The sequence below is a fragment of the Bactrocera neohumeralis genome, chromosome 2 (genome assembly GCF_024586455.1).
Source record: "Bactrocera neohumeralis isolate Rockhampton chromosome 2, APGP_CSIRO_Bneo_wtdbg2-racon-allhic-juicebox.fasta_v2, whole genome shotgun sequence".
NCBI classification, from domain to species: Eukaryota; Metazoa; Arthropoda; class Insecta; order Diptera; family Tephritidae; genus Bactrocera; species Bactrocera neohumeralis.
In genome coordinates, this window is record NC_065919.1 from 46400715 (window position 1) to 46423913 (window position 23199).

Consider the following 23199-nt stretch of genomic DNA (forward strand, 5'->3'; position numbering starts at 1 on the left):
CATGCTCTTGCAACATTTTTTTTACACTTTTGCTCGTCGCTCGCTCACTTTTTTCATCTTGCTGCAGACCTTGGACTGCTGCGTCGCTGCAGCATAGCCTCTGCTAAACGCTTGCGGCTGTTTGGCGGTTATCGCGTGCGTTTTCAGGGATGCGCTCGTCAACACGCAGTCAGTTTGCAACGGGTATTCATTTGGTCAAAACGTCTCTTTCGGTATAATGAGTCTTCGGCGTGTTTTTGCAATTTGCAAAGCAGAAATTACAAACCCGCAAGTGAAAATATTTTTTTATTTTTAATTTGTGTTAAATATTTAATTTCGTGTCAAGTTTATTCTTAATCAAAAAAATAAGAAGGACACCAATAAAACTTCGCTTTTTTATTAATGCCGCGAAAAACTAATTGTTGAAAAGAGCTTATAATAGAAAATATTACATAAACTAAATAAAACCGTACTTCAAAGGGCACTTTTTACCTTCTTCTCTTTATTAAGGACAACTACATTTTTCAATTGGAATACAATAAAATGAACTTGGTGTGTTTAGCAACCCTTTTCTGCTCACTATTTTGTTTAAAATAATTATTATTTATATATTTTGTTCGTTTCCTCATTCGTTTTAAGAAAATTGTGAAAATCAGTTTTAAAATACTTCTCTTTGAGTTCAAATTTCAGAGTTATTGAATTTCTTACATATTAATTCAACAAAATGGAACAAAATGAACTCTTTTCTTATTAAGTAAGGTAAGGTAAGTAGGCCAAATCGCCGACAGTTTTGGTTAGAAAACGTGTCTCTGAAAATATTTTGGAAAAGTTTGTCTAAATTGTGATAACAATAATATTATTTCGCCCTATCGAAGATGGAAAATCGAAAACATTATTTGCGGCATAATTTACTGTTTTATCGAAAGGCAAAAAATGCAGTTCAAGCAAGGCAGAAATTATGTACGTTCTGGAAAGCCTCTGTAGCCTATGTGGTTGAAAGTGAGTCGTTAGTCACTCCAAAACGATGAAAAACAGCTTGAGAGATTGCAAAAGATTAAATTTGTCTGATTTCAAAAAATTTTTCACAAAAAAAAAGTTTTTTAATTGAACTTAGAAAATACAGAATTACTAAGCGAACAAACCAATTGAATTCAACGAAAATTTTTATTTAGAATAATTAAATCTATATTGTTTTATTGAGATAAAGATTAATTCTAGTCGATTAAACTGACTTTTGAACTCCAATCACTGCATTCAAAATGAGACCAAATTCATATGAGGGTGAATTATGTAATGTAAGACTTCGACGAAGCTTCAACGCAGTTTTGTTTGAGTTTATCACAATATAAAACAACTATAATAATAGATTATTGCCATCGACAATCAAACTCTTGTGCTATCCCACAGATCATATAGTAATATATAATAGAAATACCTAGATTTCAAAATAGAATACTGTTAGAGAATGTCTCGACCTCTGGAAAAACTTTGTGTGAGCATATTCGTATATATTCCGCCATCTCTCTGAATAATCACTTTTGCTTTCCGTAGATTGTCAGTTTAATTTCCTCATAGCAGTTTACCTGATTCGCGATTAACTATAATATTATATGGCAAAATCGACCTTTTATGCATATTGAACCAAACCTTGTTTCTTCGACAGGTTGGGTCAAAGTTAAATTTTCTCCTTTTTTCGGAGTTACCTTAAAAATCGGGATATTTGCCATCACATTTCGAAAGTTAGCTTATTGAAAACATCATGCAAGTTATTAAGAAGAAAAATATGTTCGTAATATAGCCTTTCCTCTTATATGAATGGGGTATACTTTTTTTCTGTTAGGCTTATAGACGATATGCCGCCAATGTTAGGTCTTCGAAGAAAACAAAAGTTTTGTATTTGAAAAATTGCTACTTCTTTTTGTAATGTTTGGTCATGCATATGTGGTTACTATAATAGGATCTTTTAGAGCTCAAATATAAGATATAAATGCTAGTATATAAGTTAACAATCATTTGCGCTTTCCATATATTTTCAATTTAATGCCATGAGATCAGTTTAAATCTGTTATAATTATATTCAAGAATTTTTTTGTGATTATTTTTGTCTTTAAAAGAAGACATTATGGCAAACTATACTGACCTCGCATGGCAAAACTGATTTTATTAACTTTCCAAATCTTTCTCAAACGGATTCATATTTATTCCAATAATCTTCAGCAAGTAAAAATTAATTGCATCACTTCAAATTAAAACCAATTACTACGATTAATCAAAAGCACTAAAATTGTGTGAATTTACATTGCTAAACAAAAGAAAATGACGATTGCTACAAAAGACACCTAAAGGAAAGCTTATGCAAACGCTAGTTTCCCAAACCGATTAAATGAATTATTTCAATGGTTTTAAACAATGGCAATACAAATTGGTCATATGTTTAAATTTTTGACAATTAATTTTACAAAGCAAAGAAAAGTAACTTTTTAAAATTTTTTTATTGCCAGTACGAAAAATATAAAGCTTAGCGAACTACGAAAGCGAATATTCACCAAAAAAATCAAAAAAAAAATGATGGAAAGAGAAATTTTGCATGCAAATGCACTCCTTAGCAAGTGTTAATGCCTGCCTTTGTCTACAAAGAGGAAAGTAAAAAGAAGCTGCTTATTAGCTCCATTTATGGACTTAAATTCGATTTCAGACAATTTATTGTAAAAGATGAATAAATATAGCTTCCTTGTTCAACGGCAGGAAAATTTTGTTTTCCATTTTTTTGGTTTCATGGAAACTGAAACTGATATCAAAATTACAAAGCAACATATGCGAAATATTTTACACAGCCTACATCATTGATTTGTTTTACTGCATATAATTCCATCACTCAAATGGTACAGGAAAAAAAGCTTAAATGCACACGCAAAGACCAAATCATACATATGAATGACATTATTGTGTTTGCTCAATAAAATTAACGTAAATCCATTTGAAGCCTGTTGATCTTCATTTCAAGGCGGCGCCGTGGAAATCTCACAGCAAGTTCATTTCTTTAGTCTTTTGTGTTGCAGGAAGATGTTTTTGCATAAACTTAAACCAACAATAATGTATGTACATGTAAACGTGAACATGTGCTCGAACTAGTGCGAAGGCAGATAATTTATCTTGCTTACTTAAGGCATATATCACAATGAGGTAATATTTATGCAATATACGTAAATGAAGAAGAAAATAAATTATTGTCAAAAAATCTTCAAGACAGACTTCATCGTAATTTTTATAAGGATTTAAATAAAGGGCAAATATTATTTTTATATCATTTATTTCCTAAATATTTGGCTATATAAATTGGCTTTAGAGTTTTAACCATAAATATCCAGTTATTCAATACATATATGTGTTTAAACTTAATCGAACAGGTACAATCTTTTATAAGAGTGTACAGCTGCTGGCGTATTCCGATGATATTGATATCATCGGCCTCAACACCCGCGCCATTAGTTCTGTTTTCTCCAGGCTGGACAGGGAAGCACAGAAAATGGGTCTGGCAGTGAACGAGGGCAAAACGAAATATCTCCTGTCAAACAAACAGTCGTCGCACTCGCGACTTGGCTCTCACGTCACTGTTGACAGTCATAACTTTGAAGTTGTTGATAATTTCGTCTATCTTGGAACCAGCGTAAACACCACCAACAATGTCAGCCTGGAAATTCAACGCAGGATTGCTCTTGCCAACAGTGCTACTTCGGACTGAGTAGGCAATTGAAAAGTAAAGTCCTCTCTCGACGAACAAAAGCTGAACTCTATAAGTCGCTCATAATTCCCGTCCTGCTGTATGGTGCAGAGGCTTGGGCGATGACAACAACCGATGAGCCGACGTTACGAGTTTTCGAGAGAAAGGTTCTGCGAAAGATTTATGGTCCTTTGCGCATTGGCCACGGCGAATATCGCATTCGATGGAACGATGAGCTGTACGAGATATACGACGACATTGACATAGTTCAGCGAATTAAAAGCGACTACGCTGGCTAGGTCATGCCGTCCGAATGGACGAAAACACTCCAGCTCTGAAAGTATTCGACGCTGTACCCGGCGGGGGAAGCAGAGGAAGAGGAACACCTCCGCTCCGTTGGAAGGACCTAGTGGAGAAGGACCTGGCTTCGCTTGGAATATCCAACTGGCGCCACGTAGCGAAAAGAAGAAACGACTGGCGCGCTGTTGTTAACTCGGCTATAATCGCGTAACGGTGTCTACGCCAATTAAGAAGAAGAATGATACCGCAGCCACCGTATTCCCCAGATCGGGCCCCCTGTAACTTTTTATTGTTCCCTAAACTGAAGAGGCCCATGAAAGGACATAAAGCATAACTTCTCTTGACGAGATAATGACGGCATCGAAAGATGAGCTGAAGAAGATAAAAAATATGATTTTTTGAAGTGCTTCGAAGATTAGAAAAACAGTTGGCACAAGTGTATAATATCTCGTGGGGATTACTTTGAAGGGGACAAAATAGATACTCATGAATAAATAGGTAATTTTTGAAAAATCACAAAATTCGCGATACTTTTTGAACACACCTCGTATATATAATTAATGTAGCGATGCACTGACAACCAGTAATTCAACTATGCCACACACTGACGCACTGTGAAGTGGACAAACAGCCAATAACAAACCACGTCGGTACTTACGTGCTTCTGCTTTAACAGACAGACATATTGACAAATATTGCATAATAAGATAATCTCGCAAATAGTGGAGGAGCGTGAATACCAATGTTCACTTGCAAAAGTTTGAAAAAGTAAATGAAATGAAGTGAAATCGGTTAAGACTCCAAAACTCGACCCTACCAACAAAAAACAATCAACTCAACGCAAAACAAAAAATTTATGAAAAGTGCAATAAAAACAAAAATAACCGTTGAAGATGCTGCCTCACAGATGAAAGTGAATTTGCGCACACTAATGTGGTTGCTGTTGTTGTTATTATTTCATTTATGCGACGGATGCCATTGACATTGGGTTGCATCAATTGGTGGCATAAACTTGCTTACGAACACAAACCTCCTAATACATATGTACAGATATGTATATTATATAGCATATAGTCTCGCCTGTGGTTTGTGCTTTTTGCATTTGGGTGTGTGTGGGTAATGAAATAGGTAGCTCGTTGACGATAACAAACAATGGACTGCAACTAACTGTCGAACAATCAAGACAAAGAAGAAAAACTCGATGGAGTAAAACATAAGCTATATTTAATAACAACAAACAACGTTAATTTCAGCTACACTGTAGCTTTAATACCGTCACTGGTGCATAATTGTAACATGAAAGGGTTGTATCTTTTATTCTGATTTGGTCGGTTAGACTGAATGGCAATAAGATTATAGCGATAATAATCTGAGCCAATATCTTCAGTATACTTCGTCAAATTAAAAAAAAATCTCCCCAGCACTTGATTCCGATAGTTCAGTTTATATGGCAGCTATATATTATTATTCGGCGTTTCAGGGAACGATGTGAAAAAATCGAAGATAACAAAATCAGTTCCGTTCCAATTCCTTTCGATGTTTATGGTATTATACCAAAAATGTAGAAAAGTTTGCGAGACATTTTTTTTTACACCGCGGATTCTTTTACAATACGTATGGTACGTCCTCTGTAGTTGCCACATCATTGTCGGAAGACAAAAAATTACAACAAAACCTTGCAATAAATACATACAATGAAACGATTAAAAATTGCGAGACTTATCGGGCCATAAAAATTTGAATGCGAAACAAGCTTGAATGAGTGTATGAAACTTTCTGTCTTTGTAATTATTAAGAGTGTTGTAAGCGTTCTTTGAATTGCCAACTTTGAAGACTTCGATGTGCATACCGTGGCTACAAGCAGTCTTAGCGCTTGGTTGCAAAACAGTCGGTTTCATATTTAGAGGCTGGTCCGCCATTTGGACAATGGATACTGAGCATAAAGCAACCGGATGAAATTCGCAATAACTCATATTTTGGAGACTTTTTCGTTTGCTTGCCCATCGTAACCCGAGGCCACATCTTACACCTCGAGCTGCTTCATGTAGATAAAAGCATGGTTGCACTCGCAAAAAAATGCCACAGAGTATGCGGAAAGGAAATTGTAAAGTATTGTAAAGTGGGTCAAAAGCGCTGCATCGTGACTGCAGCAATATCCATAGGCACACAAACACATATGCTTCGGTGCATATAAGTGTGTAGATATTAAGTTTCAATATCTTGCAACTCACATGAAGCCTATGTATGTGGCAATTGCTGTTCCTTAAGGCAGTGGCCTTTGCTAAAGCAATGAAAGCCATCACCAATCATACTCGTAAGTGCCTGAAAAATGAGCTTCAATGTTATTTTAATTTTTTTTATGAAATATTTTCACTAAGTGTTATTAATAAATAATTACCTACTTAATAAATATGTTACTGTGTCTAATCGAAAATAAAGTGTTTCTTATTACACGTTTTTAAAGCCAGTGAATACAAATAACGATAATACCTTACTTGTAGACCTTTATTTATGGCTGTACTTAGTTATTAAAATCCAAAAAAATCGCTGTTGGAAAAAATTAAAGATATTTGAATAGATTACACCGGTCAACACGATTTTTGGGTCTGACATCTACATGTTAAATTTTAGTTTCTCCTATGACAAAAATAAGGAAAAAAATTGTTTTTGCGGTTAAAGTTTGCTTTCGTAGAAATTAGAGCAATTTATCGATGATTTTTATATTTTTTCTACAATTTCACTATAGATTATAATTAGAAAACTTTTTTTTAGATACATGAGTCGTTTTTATTCAAGATGTGTGATAAACAATAATATATATATATATAAAATAACAAGAAATTACTGTCTAAAAGTGAATTTTTTTTGTATATCTTTTATGCTTATATGAGCTTTCTCGTATTAAACCCCAAATATACTTATCGATGTAGATCAGCCCAAAGCAAACTTAAAGAACTAAAGATTATTATTTAAGTGTTTTTCAATGTCTAGAATCAGAATTAAAGCATGAGAACAGAAACCCCAAAAAAAATATTTTTTTTGTTGACCGGTGTTATTCTTCTTAATTGACGTAGACACCGCTTACGCGATTATAGCCGAGTTAACAACAGCGCGCCAGTCGTTTCTTCTTTTCGCTACGTGGCGCCAATTGGATATTTCAAGCGAAGCCAGGTCCTTCTTCACTTGGACCTGGCTTCTTGAATAGATTACTTATTGTTATTTACGCATAGTGATAGATATGAGGTCAATTCGATGGCTTGTTAAATAAGTTCCACGACAGCTGGTTCTAAGCAACCGGAAATAAAGTGGATTTTATCCAGCGAAGAGTAGTTCTTTCTGCAATCAAGCTCTGTTAAGTTCCCTGAGTGGTATATTAGGTTAGGTTAGATTATGGATAGTAGACTATAAATTATAAACAAAAGTATTGGCTTATTTCGCTGATGGTTTGCGCAAACCATTGTTCACTTAATTTTTTTGTGGCACACGATTAAGTGTAGATTGCGCAATAAATCTGAGCAAAATAAAATTCGGAGAAAGTTGTTAATAACTTGGCAGCAGAGCGGCCATCAATGAGCGTGGCCGCCAACGCGTGGTCACGCTATTAATTGCTATCGACACGCTCATAATATTATCTCCTTTATGTTTAGTATTTTACTTTATCTTCACCTATAGTTTATTATGATTAGTAACTTATGCGTGATGCCGGCAGCTGTATGGCACACCTTTATTCGACACAAGTTTACGGTGTGCTAGCTGTAAGGCTTCAATTACGTGGTCAGGCCAACATATAGTTTACATAACACATCTCTCTGCCGGTATAAAATTGTTTTTAAATTTTAGCTTTCAGTACAGTATAAAACAGAATGCTATACGAATATATAAATATACTAGCTGGCTGAAATTATATATTTTGAAATGAAACTAAAGTTGAATTTATCATTTAATTTTTTTTTTTTTCATTGTAACGCAGCTTGATAAAACATTTTTTGGTTTCGGTTCCTGTGTATAGAAAAGATGGTTTTCCAACTCGTGAGCGCGCCTCGTATACCTGCCCGTGTGTAAAACATAGCGTTTCCAAATTTATGCCAAACACTATGCGACTATCCTTGTGTCCTGTTGATTGTCATCTTAAATTCAATTTTCACTGGAAACGGAATCAAACATTATTCCTCCTTGTATTCGATAGCTGCGCCACAATCAGTCGGGTTCTATTACACATTTTCGCCACGAATTTGCGAAATATAATAACGACAGATCCTACTTTGAGACGGAAATGATCCGGTGGCATACCAAGCCTTTCCAATAAATTTAGAAACTCCACTGGATTATTCTTCATTGTCAAGACGATCGATCGATTTGTATGAGCGGAAGTCTCCCAGAATTTGACTTTGAATCTTTTAGTTTAAGTCAACAACATCAGTATTTTTGTCAGCTAACATTGTGCGTGCACTTAAGGAATCATAGTTACGATAATTTGTCCAATGTCCGAACATTCGCGCTGAGTTCATCTTTCGTGAACTGATAAACGGCAGATGGAATTTATATCAAACCATAGGAAGTATTAACCGGAATTGACCCATTTCCAATTCTTAGCGAAAGCGATATACTATAAAATGTCTTCGGCAATATCATTATTGCACGTATCCCATAATTGACGCGGCTGTGAAGGCTGATATGTCGAAATTATTATCGCGAAAAGTGTGCGATCTTCATTTGTATTCGAAGTAGCTATCGCATCGTCCATCGTTTGATTCCAGTGATTAACACGTTCAAGCAATTGTAATTGCAAACATTCTCAAAAAGTTGCACACACTGTACCATTCACACTACGTAATGACTCAAATGAAGTTGAACAGCGTACAGTAATCAATATCAACCGAAGAAAGAAGCAATCGTCGTTTTTCAGGTGGATTGTGTAAATTCGTCCTAATGCATTAGTTGAGAAAACACCTGGATGTCCATCTACTGGTTAGCCTTGCTTTCTGCTATTTCCTCGACGATGCATTCCATGTAAAATATCAAGATAAAACTCGTCAATGTTAATTTTGTTGCTGGCGGTGTTTCCTCTGGCTGTACCGTATTCTCTGGGTTGAAAACGTTCATTAATTTCAGTAGTAAATATCCTACAAAGCGCTTTAGTGCAGTTCACGTATCGACCGTATCGTTCAAGACCAATAACCGCCATGTTGCTTCACCAAACTACAATACTCAACATTGATATGAGTTTTGAATGTGAATTAAAAAATAGTGGGGAATATAGTAAGATCCATGTGTCGTCAACTTCGATATTCACTCTTCTAAATTGAATGCTGACATACAAACCGAAAAAGGATTCTAGTATCCGCAAGGTCTGGGTCTTTCTCTGGATCAGGAATTTCCGCAGAAATGATTTCATCAATTTGATCTGGTGTAACCACCGCCACCAATCCACCATCCAAAGAAGAATGTGTGCGTGCGACAAACCTTTTTTTTTGCACCTCCACAGAGTACATCTAACAGCACCATTTATACCATACGTTGCTTTAAGATAAAGTCCATCAGACATCACAGCTGTTGTTTGAAAAGTCGTCACAGCACGACGATCGTGACGATTGCTTGCTGAGTGACCGCACGTATGTCATCGCATCATGGGAGTACTCGGTAATGTGCCTTTGGCTGCCAATGGATGTTGATGCCAAAAAGAACGCCGACCACTATTAGCGCGACTTCTTCGTGGCATCGTAACAAAGTTCAATCTGTAATTGGTCACTTTGTGTGAAACACACATAATGCTTTCACTGAATAATTTCCAAAATTTTTTTTTTGAATAGCCGAAATAAAGAAAGCAAATGACAAATTTGAACAATTAAAATAATAGAAAAACAAAAGGAAAAAAGTTGAAAAAAAAATTTTGTATGAAAAAAAGTTCTTTTTTTTTGAATTGTCCAATTTTCCGATTTTTCCTCATGAAAGGCATACGGTTTTTTATTTCTAAACTTTCCTCGATCTACAGCGAATAACCTCTGAAAATTTCATCAAGATTGGTTCAGCCGTTCTCCAGCATTAGCGTTACTAACAGCATTCTTGTATGGGAAAAATAAAAGGGTTCTTTTTAGGGATTTTCCGGCAATTATTCGAAATTTCCGTAAAAACCATCCTAGAGCCTCAACGAACATTTTAAAAAAAGAATTGGCAAAATTGGTCCAGGCGTTTTTGAGTTATGCGCTTACCAACACATTTTGCGATTCATTTTTATATATAAGATGAAATATGTATATTTGTAAAAATTGATGGTTAGCGTCGGGGAGCGGTAACAATGAACCCGCTAGGTGATAAATTTTACCTTGGATCTGTAATATGTATACAATGTTATAGAAATAAATTTTTCCCTGTTCATTGAAAAAACCATCAAATATTCCATGCAATCACCTTAAATGTCGGCATAAATTGATCTCTTATAATTTTTGTAGAGACGAAAGAAGTCATTTGAAAAGACGAATTGTACTCTTGTATATGATTTAAAAAATGTTTCGATTCTGTTGATGTCTCAAAAATTAATAATTGTAATGGTTCAGGAGGCGGTTTAAATTCCAGCAAGTTTACTTTCCCGTTAGCGCAACACATTCCAGCCGTTTCACTCGAGAATTTAGCCGCTTCACAATGTGGGCATATAACATCCATCATTCCAATATATCCATGTACATTATAGTCGATAGAAGGGTCGTAATCAAATGCAGCACGGAACATATCTTCCAAAACACGACGTCGTATTCGCGTAGGTCTTGCTGGATTTCTTGCATGATGAGCTTCTGCAAATCTATTTCGTGGACGTGGCACTGCACTTTGTGATACTCTTTGTGACAACACGCCCCGAGCATTTCGAGTACATCGACCTATGTTTGATTTTGGACGTGCCGGCATTTTCTTTAAAATAATTTCTTATATCATCACTTCGTTTGAAACACACATAAAGTTTTCACTGAACAATTTTCAATAATTATTCTTTTAAATAGCCGGAATAAAAAAGCAAGCGACCGAAATTGAACGATTCAAATAATTTACAAATCAAAATATTGAAAAACAAAACAAAAAATAATTGTATGAAAAGTCATTTTTTGGAAATATCCAATTTTTCGACTTTTCCTTTTGTAACTCAAGAACGGCTGAACGGCTTTAGCTGAAAATTGATAATCTCATTTGGAAAATATCCGATGATCTCACACCGGAGCAGTAACAAGTAAGACTTGAGAGAGCGAAGCAGCTGCTGCGCTTGGCCGAAAGCGGTTGAATTCCGAACATTGTGTTTTCTGACGAAAAAATTTTTCCAATGGGCAAACAAACATTTCGGTCGCAAGCCATGGACGTTTCAACAAGACTCAGCACCGTCTCACAAAGCGCTAGTGAACCAAGAATGGCTGAAAAAACAACGTTTCGAACTTCATTACGACCACACAATGGCTCTCAAATTCACCAGATACGAATCCAATAGATTATTCTCTTTGGGCCATTTTGGAGAGCAAGGTCCGAAGTAAAAAATACACCAGTCTCGAGATGCTGAAGAAAGCCATTGTCCGTGAGTGGAGCAAAATACCGGCAAGTCACATTCGGGCAGATTGCGATTCGTATTTTAACCGTCTCAAGGCCATAGTTAAGGCAAAAGGTGGTCAAATGGAGCAAAAGTAAATTGGTCCTGAATTAATGATTATTTTCACACATTTTGCACTTTAAAATAAATAAAAATAATTTTCCAAATCGAATTTATGGCTTTTTTAATTGGTTACTTCGAGTGCCGGTCCCTGTAGTTTTCGTATACATGGGTTATAAGTACTGATTTTTGCTATTGGACAAGGCGGTTTCTTTAGGACTTACCATGTGAAACGGGTAAGATATTTTTCATATCATTTAATAGAAAAACGCAACGTTTCATTGCCAAGACTTTGCGGGCACTTTGCTAGATTATGCGCGAACGATGCACCGGCATTCATAACAAACAAAAGGCAACATCTAACATAAAAACTAGCTACAGTTTTGATAAAAAGTAAAACATACTCCTAGAATAATGCAATATCATTCTTCGCCCTTCTTAAGCCAATGACATTAGCAAATGTTTGGACAATTGTTCTTATGAAAAAGCACTTTAATTTTCTATAAATATGTATGTGCGAACAATTGCATACTGATCCAATCTCAGATAATTGATTGAATCATAACTAGCGCAGTAATCAAGCTATTTTTGCGGCAAAAAATGTAGATGTCGACGAAATTAATTTCCAAATACAACAGTTATTGCCAAACTATCAGATTAAAACGTAAATTATACAGATATACGCGGAATGACATCAAATAATCTTCGGTTGCAAATTTGTTCACCAATTATTATTCAGAGTAATTTCAATTATTACAGCAACGACTTTAACTGGAAAATTTAATGGATGAATTATTCTCTTGCCACATTAGCATATACTTTACAATATAACTGAAATATTTTTTGTAAAAATGAAGAATGATCTATCCTCTTTTAGTTATATCAAAATTAATAAGTTCCAAAATTACGCACCAATTATCTACAAATTTAGCCCTAGTGTGCAAATTTCGACTCCTTGGATTACTACACGATAACAACCGCTTTCGTTTTTATTCAAAAATACAATGTTACTATATTATTGAATGAAATTAATGTATACTTTAGCCACAGCGGAGCGTGGAACAATATTGTTATTCCTGTTATAAGTAACAAGTAAGTGTAACAAGTTCATAAAGACGTGAAATGTAATGAAACTTTGTAATAAACTATTTTTATTTCATAAAGCCTGCAAAATACAATCGAAAAGGAGACTTTTTACTTTCGCAAGCCATCCCATGATTCACAGATTGATCTTTATATAGAACGCTCAAACCAAACAATATTTGGGACTCTCAAATCTCTCAAGACTCCTTAAATCTGGACATCCAGACTGCTCTTCACCTGCAGCCATGAGATCAGAAATATTGCTTTTAAGCCACTGTTGAGTGATTTTTGCCTTAGGTGACTTAGCAGAATATTACAGGAAAATCCATTACTCCTCATCGAATACTACTGTATAACTTTTTTACCACGCTTACCATAATATCCTGCTAGTACACTTTTGCCCCAGTTTTAGAACTTTTTCCACAAAGGCCTAGCCTTTAACATATTTTGCGTATATGGAAGTTTTTGTGCAGATTTTGTCGCTTTGCTTATGCAATATTTTTCATTTCTAAAGCGGATTCCTTCACAGCCGTGCAATACTGAAGAAGAGCGTTCTCAGAAGATGACTAGTTCACCTACTGTAGACTTTATGTGGATATTATCACGAATAGATCCAGATATTGATTTAGTCGATTTATCCCTGTCCCTTGACATAATTCTCTCTTTCTAAGGGAATTCTGCAAACGCATTCACAAACACTTTTTATGTCCATATTGGATCAAAACGCCAATGCTATTTTCTTTAGCTCTCCACTCAAATATTATATCAAAGAAGTAAGAAAGGGCTAAGTTCGGATGTAACCAAAAACTCTATACTGTTGCAACTTATAAAAATCAAAACCAACCGCACGTGGCGGGCAATTGACTGGGCCATTTCGTGAGATAACACGTTCACCGAACTTTGTTTTCAATAAATCGATTTTGACATTCGCTGTGTAGCTTGTGGCGACGTCCTGCTGGAACCAGAAATTGTTCAAGTCCATCTAGATATCATCCAATTCGGGCCAAAAATATTCGATTATCATTGAGAGGTAGCGATTCCCATTCACAGTCATGTGCGGTCTTGATCATCACGGAAGAAATACGTCCAAACGACGCCGCCGACCCATAAACCGCATTAAATCGTATTTTTTTCGAAATGCTATGGTGACTCATGAAGTACGTGTCGATTTCTGCCTGACCAATAACGCATATTTTGCTTATTGACAAAGCAATTCAGCAAGAAATGAACCTAATTGCTGTAGATGATTTTTCGATGAAGATCCGGATCATTTTCAAGTTGTTGCTGAGCTCAATTCACTAACATACGACGATTCTTGTGGTCAAGGGCTTTAGATCTTGCGTGAATTTGATCTTGTAGGGCAGCAATATTCCCGACACTATGGGCTCCATTGTCTCACTGGCACGGAAACATTTTGTACTGAGCCTGTGGATTCAAATTTTGCCACTAGACGCTCAACTGTTGATCGATTATAAATTCAGCACTTAAATTGAGCTACTAACGTTGAGTCCACTGACTCCGAATATCGGTAGTAAATTTTAAAAATTTCGACGTGGTCATCTCGGATATATAATGTAATGTCTCTAACGCATCTTATTGACTTGGGTGGGTGGGGTCATCATTAAATATCACCTGTTTTCATACTGTCTTAAAATGTGTCAAGAGTTTTTGTCCTTGCAAATTTAGGCGATTTAGCTTGAACTGTTTGGGAGATATATACATTAAGCCTATTTGAGGGCAGGGCCACTTTTAAAAGTTGTAAAGTTTTATGTCCTCATTGTAGGCTTTCTAAACTTTCTAACAGAATTATGGCAAGACTAAGTGCAAGATGACTCTAGGGCTTGTTAACTGTAATTAAGTTTTCCGAGTTGCTAGAGTCAGTTAAACCTAGTTCACTTAAGAATATGGGTTTTTGTAGGGCATATCATCAAAATCTAGCCATAGAACTTTCAATATTTTCGCTTGATTCTTAATAGCTATTTTATTCTGTCGGTCTTATGCAAAGCCTCTTTCATAGCAGCAAAAAATATTAAAGTTGGAGTAAAATAATTCGACAAAGCAGTTAACAATTGAAACCGACTGACCAAACTGTGTTCCTCTTAAAGAATTTGAAAAATGTTTTTCTAAAAGATGAGAAGATGGGATATTAAATCTTTAGACTACTTCCTTAAGATTCAATATCTCACTATAATTACTTTCCACCACCCAAAAATTGCTCGAAACACTCAAGGGAAACTTGAATGTTTTACTGCTATGCTCATTATAATTATGGCAATGAGAAGTTTCGTGCAACGAGAAATAATTTCCCACAAGGTTATTTTAGTATCACCTATTCGATACAATTTTTCATTGACCTATGGCGGGTCGCTTTGAACACTGTGACAGCAGCTGTGACCTTATAAACGAATTTGTTTTTCTTTGCTTCTCTTCAGACATCATATACTTTTTTATCGCATATGAATTATGATGTTAATTTTTCTATTCATTGATATTTTGATCAAAGATGCGCTGATGAATAGAAAACGATCTGCCATGTGGTGTTTTGACAAATTATAGATTGTGGGCAATCACTTTGAATTTTGCACACTGGTCGACACTTCATTTCGTTTTGGAACTTGATACTCATGGTGCTCAGACAGTGGAAGAAACTTTTTGTATTCGCCTAGTTTGGAGATGAATTCATTGGATAAATGAAGACATAGAGTTAATGGGTTGTATTGTTATGCGATTATGGGCGTAATAACATAAATTTTTATGTGCAAATTTAAATATGTATATCCTTTATACTTTCAACTAAAGTTGAACAAAAGTATTTTGCATTTTAATAATTTTTATGATTTACGCGTGTTAATAAAAATCGGCGAATGAAATTGATATATGTAAATTGCATATCATAGTTAGATTTTGAAGGTTTCCCATCGCGATATACGCTGAAGAGGGTATAATAAGTTTGGGACGAAGTTCCGAACTATTGTTTTGATCGGACTACTAGTTCACGATAGTTGACGATCAGAAGCAAAATTACGATCTCTTAATGCTCTAAAAAGTAAGGAAGACCCAGGTTCGGACGCCACCGAACATTTTATATTCCTACAACTTGCAAAGTGGGAGTATATTTAAATCATCTTTAAATGAGAACTATGTGATCCAGACTGAACGCAAGAGGCTAATTTATTATACTGAGTTGATCTAGAAAACGTCAATCGACTTATACCGCCTATATTGGCAATATGTGAGTTAACTCAATGAAACAGGAAGCGCATTTAACTCACAACAGTATATCTTTGTGCTTAAAATGGGTAAAATTAGGCGAAAACTTGACCTAGCCCCCATATAACTAATATCAAGATTTTCAAACATTCAGATGACTTTACTCCACATGATTGGTAATTGTAAGTGAGGTACTTTATGAAACGGAAAGAAATTTTGTTTGATATGTGGCATATTAAGAGGAGGTGGTATTGCCGAAAATAGATAAGAGCGGGTCGATAATAAAGTCGGTACTTAATAAAAAGTTTTGCTAGCACCTAAAGAAATTTCGCCGGCTTTAGTTCTTGCAAGTAGCAAGAGTATAAAAAGTTCGATTGCACCCAAACTTAGCCCTTCCTTATACTTGTATGATTTTTTCTCTTTCTCGCTTTCGCTTTGAATATGAATAATGTGAGAATTTTTACGGAAATGAAAAGCGTTTGTAGCCAGACAGTTATCTGGAATCGTTGTGAGTACCATAATGCTCGCGCTTGTTTGTTCGCCTGTCGGTATGTGAGAGTTTGGTCATTTAACGTGACTTTAGCTCAAGCGCAACCCATTTTGAATGCACAAACGAGTGCAGCCATAGTTACCTCTGGGGCGCATGACGGCTTGCGGCGAAAGATGTGCGATTTTGATGACAACGCTCACACGCCAGAAACCAAATACTCTTCGTTTCATACGTTGGTGCACATTTCATCTAGATCATCTACTAGATCACCTCTGGGAGTTCTACAAAAGTGTGCTCCGGTCTTGAAACCTTCTATTTGTCACCGCATTTTTTGAGGAATTTTCGTGCATTACCCCTGTCTGCTAGCTTAGCAAGCAGTTCGATCTAGTGAGTTTCGGTTTCTCTCTTTTTTTTGCCTGAACTGAAGAGGTTTGCGCATAGCACAATTTTTTAACTGACCCTAGATGTAGGCCTACAATATTACCTTAAGGGGCTATACCAGTGTGACACTTTAAAAAAAAAAGTTTTTTATTTGCTTTTTCGATGGCTTATATTTCCATAAATATCTTGCTAAATCGGTGAGGTCGTATCTTGAATAGTTTGTGAATGGCAGCGCCCTAAAGAGCGACCATTCGCAGGTATAATCATATAAGTTAACAGAGTCGTTCCTCCTGTCACGTATGCTGGGTTAAGTCACCGACATTGGCGCACATTCATACATACATCATCATCCGCATTATGGTCACGATCACCAGCGTAATCAATTGCACTTGACAACAGCGTACCAACGCTCTCGATCTTTTCATGTTTTCGACGCGCTTAAATATCGGGACTACATATTATAAAAAATGCACCCACGCTTACGGTAGCCAACCCAAGCTCTTTATGCTGCAACAACACTAAGAGAATGCAGGCTAGTTTTTTACCGACAGCTGCGCACCAACGCACATACATTATTCATCAGCGTAAGCAATTGCACTTGACAACAGCGTACCAACGCTCTCAACATTTCCTTGCTGCTGATGCGCCAAAATATCGGGACTATGATAAAAATACACCCACGCTTATGGCAGTTAAGCCGAGCCCTTTTATGCTCCTCGTTCGTGGCAACAACACTGACACCTAAAGCAGACTAGTTTTGTAAGTTTAGAGTTAGAAACAAGCAGTTTAAGAATCCAATTGTAAAGTTGAGTTGAAAGAGGCGAGTTGTATCGCCATCAATAAATCAGCCAAAAAAGCAATTATTAACTTATATAAGTGAAACTTTAAAAGCGTTTTTCTCGAAGCGAAGTCTTTCAAAATTGCTGGCATCATAACTCAACGAGAAATAGTTCGATCAAATTAAAACTGAGTATTTTTGAATAATTTACTATACCATGACTTACGGATCTTTTTGATTGCTTGAAAACTGTCAATTTGGCATTAAAAAACGACCATTTTTTACCTAAAAAAAAACGATTTTTTTTTTTTCAAAATTACGCCATTTTGTTAATTATTTGATATTTTTCAAAGATCGTAGGTCATTGTATAGGAAATATCTTTAAGTTTAATAAACTTTTCAAATTTTTTTGTTTCAGCAACACATTCGGCCGGAATCATGCCAGCAGTTGGGGCTTTTTTTTGGCACCTCCGATGACATCCCATAACTCCGTTATTTTTCAATATTTTTGTAAAAAAAAAAGGAAAATCTTAAAATATAGTTGAAAATATACCTTATTACGTTCAAAGAAGTTCGAAATATTCAATCGCGTACTTTCTCTTAAAAAAATTCACGAAAATCGCCTAATTTTTGATGCGTCACACTGGTATAGCCCCTTAAAGTGTATAATGACACTGTTGTATAGAAAATAGACCTTCAAATTTTACAATTTGCTAACAAAAAACACGGATTGACTGCTATGTGGAACCCACTGCATATCTTTTTGCAGCCACATATTTTTATTGAATTATCAGAGGAACGCAATAAATATCCACGAACGAAAATATGGTCTACAAATGAGCAAATCATGCACTCAAATTACAAATTGTTGATCTGCGCAGTGACAGTGCTAGTAGTGCAGAGAGAAAGGCTGGAAAGAAAAACATCTAATAAATGATACAATATGCGGCTATTTTGCATCGAAATTTGTAGAGCATGCATAATTGCCAACACTTTGCCACCGCCGGTTTTGCCACACCATACCTATCTATGCCATGTCCATATTTTCATTTGCATGCAGTAAGTATAGCCGCGTATTGGCGACTCTTATGGTGGATGTAGTATGTGAATACATCAGTGCAAATGTGTGGCCTGCTGTGAACGAGTAATACGAGTGTCTGTTAATTGCGCAGGAATTTAGCGTAAAGATGGAAATGATCTGATATTTGCAACGTAATTTGTTTGCACGCTTTTGCACATTAACACACACATTTGTAGATAATATTTGAATTTGTATACCACCGTAAATATAAATTAACATGTGCATTGGCTCCGCAGTTTTACGCATGCGCAGTTGCTGCCAAATTGAATTTTAGCTGGTTGCTGTAAATTATTCATATGGCGGGAATTAACTGTGAACATCTACAACTTTTACGCAAAATTGCAATTCATATTCAATAATAATAATACCATTTGCATCTTTCATACGACTATCTGTCAATTTTCCGTAAATATTGTATACTTTTCGATTTCTGATTTCGTTTTTCTATTATAGCAAAATATAACAAATAATTTTCTTGTAAATATTGTCAAACTTTGAAAACCCACCACAGCTTATTTGACTTAAAAATAAATAACTTGAACAGCAATAGAGTTAACGAAACTCGTGATCCGGATTAAAGCTAAAAAGGACAATTTCATTCGATAACAAGAAAAAATATTATCTTTGGTTGCACCGAAGCTATTATACCCTTCACAGTTGTATTTCTCAGAGTTAATATAGGTAGGTAGCGTGGATATCTGGCGACGCACTAAGGCCTTTAGGAGAACCGCATTGTGATACCAAAGCGGCTAAAGTTCCTTCACTCTGTTTTGTTCTTTTATGGCTGCAACTTGTGAAATCGATATTCTATAGTCTTTTTTTCTTCTAACTCTTGACAGTTGCTACAACAGTCAATGTCTGGTGTCCTTAGTCAACTGGTATAAGATCTGCCAATAGTAATAGAGTTCTTATGCCATTCCTTTCGAACTTTAGTAAACGACATATGCGACTCATATTCCATTCATGCTCGCTTGGCTGCTTATTTGAACAAGTTTGTGATTCTCTCCACTGAAAGCCAGATATGTCTTTAACATGTAAGCAAGTAGACAGAGGCGTACAACAACTTTACATAAGTTTAAAAAATTTTCTTCGGAGCTTATAGGCTGCAAGCTAAATTAAATAAATATAGTTTTCCAATATCATCGGTTCCGATAAATGAACAGCTTTTTTTGGGAACTGTGCTAAATTTCAGATCGATAGCTCAAAAACTAAGGCTAAATCGACTCAGCCCCTCACGTTTATATACCATCCGATCAAATCCAAATAAATTTAAGTACGTGCAAACTGAACCGCTAAAAAAATGTTTCTAGTTTACTACAAACTTTTTTGTATTCATCTAAAATTAGTGTTTCAAATAGTGTGTGTTTGGCCACTTTTTTACGAACCAAACAAGCCGAGGTCGAAAGATAGAAAAATCGGTGATCACATGGCCCTCCCAGCTTTATGAAAAACTGGATTTAGCATTCGCATCATTTAAAATAGCCATTATGACTTCTTTTGCAGCAACGAATTCGATGAACCAAATTTCAAATACTTTTTCCAACAAATAAAGTCGTATATCATGAACAGCATTTTCAATATTGACTTCTAAAGATTGAAGGGAGTTTGGTTTATTGCTAAAGACCAATGACTTCAAATAACCCCACAAGAAGTAGTCTAATGGTGTTAAATCACCACTTCTTGGATAACATATAATGTCACAATCTCTTGAAATAATCGAATCTCCACATTTTTTTCATTAATTGGATTGTTGCACGTGCTGACACGTAGCCCCATCTTGCTGAAACCAGATGTTGTCAGGATCAACTTCTTCCAATTGCGGCAATAAAATGTTGGTTATGTTCGATCTGTTTCTCTCTGTTTTGACAGGAGCGGTGTTACCAGTTTTATTTCGTAAAAAGTACGGACCGATGAATTTACCAGACCAAAAATCACATCAAACTTTCAATATAAGTGAATGTAATGGTTGTTCATAAACAATTTGTGGATTTTCTTTGCACCAGAATTGACAGTGTTGATTATTTACCGCACCACTCAGATGAAAAGGAGCCTCACCGCAGAAGACGATTTTCTTAAAAAATCGTAATCGTTTTCATGTTATTCTAGGGCAGAATCAACAAGTTCACAATGTTTTACGGTGAGGCGATGGGATCAGTTCCACCAGGTTGTGGTTGCGGTCAATCCCAATTCTTGAGAACATCTTGGAATCGACAAATTGCGGTCTTCAGCAACACTTTCCAGAACGGCAGCAATATTTTCATTACTTCGGGCGGTCCTTTGGTTTAATTGCACTTAAACTTTATGTAAAAAAAATGTACGCTTGAGATTTTTAACAATTCGACGACTAGCGACCATAAATTAGCAAAAGCGCACGAAACGTTGCAACTGGAGAACGATTATTTTGACAATAAAATTTAATGGTTTGTTAATGTTATTGGTGCGTTTATCTTTCCATGATGAAATTGTAAACATTACTGAATACAATGGAAAAAAATTAGCATGACATATCAAAAATGGCCGGACAAGACATAGAAGTCATATCATCCGTTTTGGAAAACTAGTTATAAGAGGCAACAAACATCTAACGCTCGTATGAAATGTAATTTTTTTGTCTTGACTCTCATTTATTAAAATTTTTGTACTTACGACATATATATTGAAACATATTAAAATGAACTTAGCCTTTACTACTCCTTTACTACTTATTTACTTTTTTTCCATTTAATCATTTCAGGAAATCGTAATATTGCTCCCGTTCACTATTTCATTACCACAGGGATGCAGAGGAATCACTTTCTTCAGATATCAAAAAAAAAGAAACTCTCTTGGCCAAGCAAGGAGAAAGCGTATACAGTCTTATACATATAAATCACCAAAGGGATGCTCAAATGTAGTCACCATACATTCAATTGTATATTTTCGATGAAAAATATGCTCAGTAGAAAAAATTTGCTTCATCTATCGAGATACTACAAAAAGCATGGCAAACCACGGCAACTTGAGCCAGATTACGCTTTATCAATGGGAAGGATTGAAAGTTCAACCAATGTGATAACCTTTGTTTACCCAATGGACATAAATCTCTCGTTTTACACAAATACTGCTCTTCCATGGTTTGCTGCACCTCTCGTCATTTTCACGAATCAGCGCTTCATCTTGTGGACGATTATACACGACGAAGCCGCGATTGTCTGCGAGTGATAAATGAGAAGTGACACCAAGCGTGCGTTAGAAGTGGGTCTGAAGTTGAAAAGAAAGTCAACAATTAAATTATTGAATGTATTTAATTCTTGTTTAATGTACCAAAAACTATCAATAAAGTAAAGATTTCATAATTTATAAGTTTTAATTTCGAAAATTTCTTTTATAAATATACCTAATAATTAGGGCAGTTTTTTTGAAGATGACATTGTTGTTGTTAAAATAACTCATACTAAAGAGAGGAGCTTAGGGTTTGCTATTACCACAATATTTCTGAGCTGTCAACTTGTAGCGTTTGGTTTTCTGAATTCGGAACTAAGAGTACAAGAATATGTCTTATTTAAATTTTCTTAAACTTTGCAAATAACACAAAATATACATAATATATACATTAGAGGGATTAAAAAAAATTTTTTTTTTTTTCGTTTGGTGCTCTGAAAAATAGGTTCCTAGACACCTCTAAGAAAGCCTCTCCAAAAATCTATTCATAATAATTTTTTTGCATTGAGTTATAAAATTCATAAGAAATAAAAAAGTTTCCCAAAAATAATCAAACTTTAACTGTTAATATCTTTTAAACGTTTGGGTTTGCGAAAAAATCATCGTAAACATTTTTTGTAGAGCATTCAATTTCCTACAAAATCTAAAGAACAAGATATTTTTTCAAGTAGTTGGAAGCAAGATATAAATTTGTCTATCTGATAATAAGAAAAAATTGAAAACTGTATGTAGGAGGACCATCCCGTTACAATTAAAAACTCATGTTTGGAGAGGCTTTCTTAGAGGTGTCTAGGAACCTATTTTTCCGAGTACCAAACGAAAAGAAAAAAATTTTGTGTTTTTGAATCACTCTAATATACATAAGTTGTTGATAGATCTTTATTTTTAGTAAAAATATTTATAGAGTAGAATTGCTGGATCAATCTTACATTGAGCTATGAAAAATAGAATTATTCGTAGAAAGTACAACTGGCAGACACGCAACCATTCGATACACTACGAGCAAAAATGGACGATGCAGACCTAATATTAAAATAAAAGTGACAAAATCTAAAAGAACGGTCGAGTCAGAACTGTTTTATTATATATAAGTAAATAGAGCTCTAACTCCTTAAAAATCTATCTTCATCATTGGTAAAGGGAAAACTACAAGTATGAATACAATTAAGTAGTGATGTGTTCGATGCAAGTATTATTCACATATATACTATATATATGTTAAAAGCAGAAGAAAAGCAGCACTTCACTGTTATATATATTAAAAGCGGACATAGTAATTTTATTTTATTTTTTGTAATACTGTTGAAAGAAGACCGACAATGTCACGCCTAAAGAAAAAAATTAAAAAAAT

At 35.3% G+C, this 23199-nt stretch overlaps 1 long non-coding RNA gene across 1 annotated transcript; it reads left to right on the forward strand.

The window, feature by feature from the left end:
• Nucleotides 1-229: 229 nt before the first annotated feature.
• On the forward strand, nucleotides 230-21996 carry LOC126751345 (uncharacterized). The gene is made up of 2 exons (XR_007665876.1): nucleotides 230-531; nucleotides 21382-21996. It is a non-coding gene; the product is annotated as an uncharacterized LOC126751345 (long non-coding RNA).
• The last annotated feature ends 1203 nt before the right edge of the window (nucleotides 21997-23199 follow it).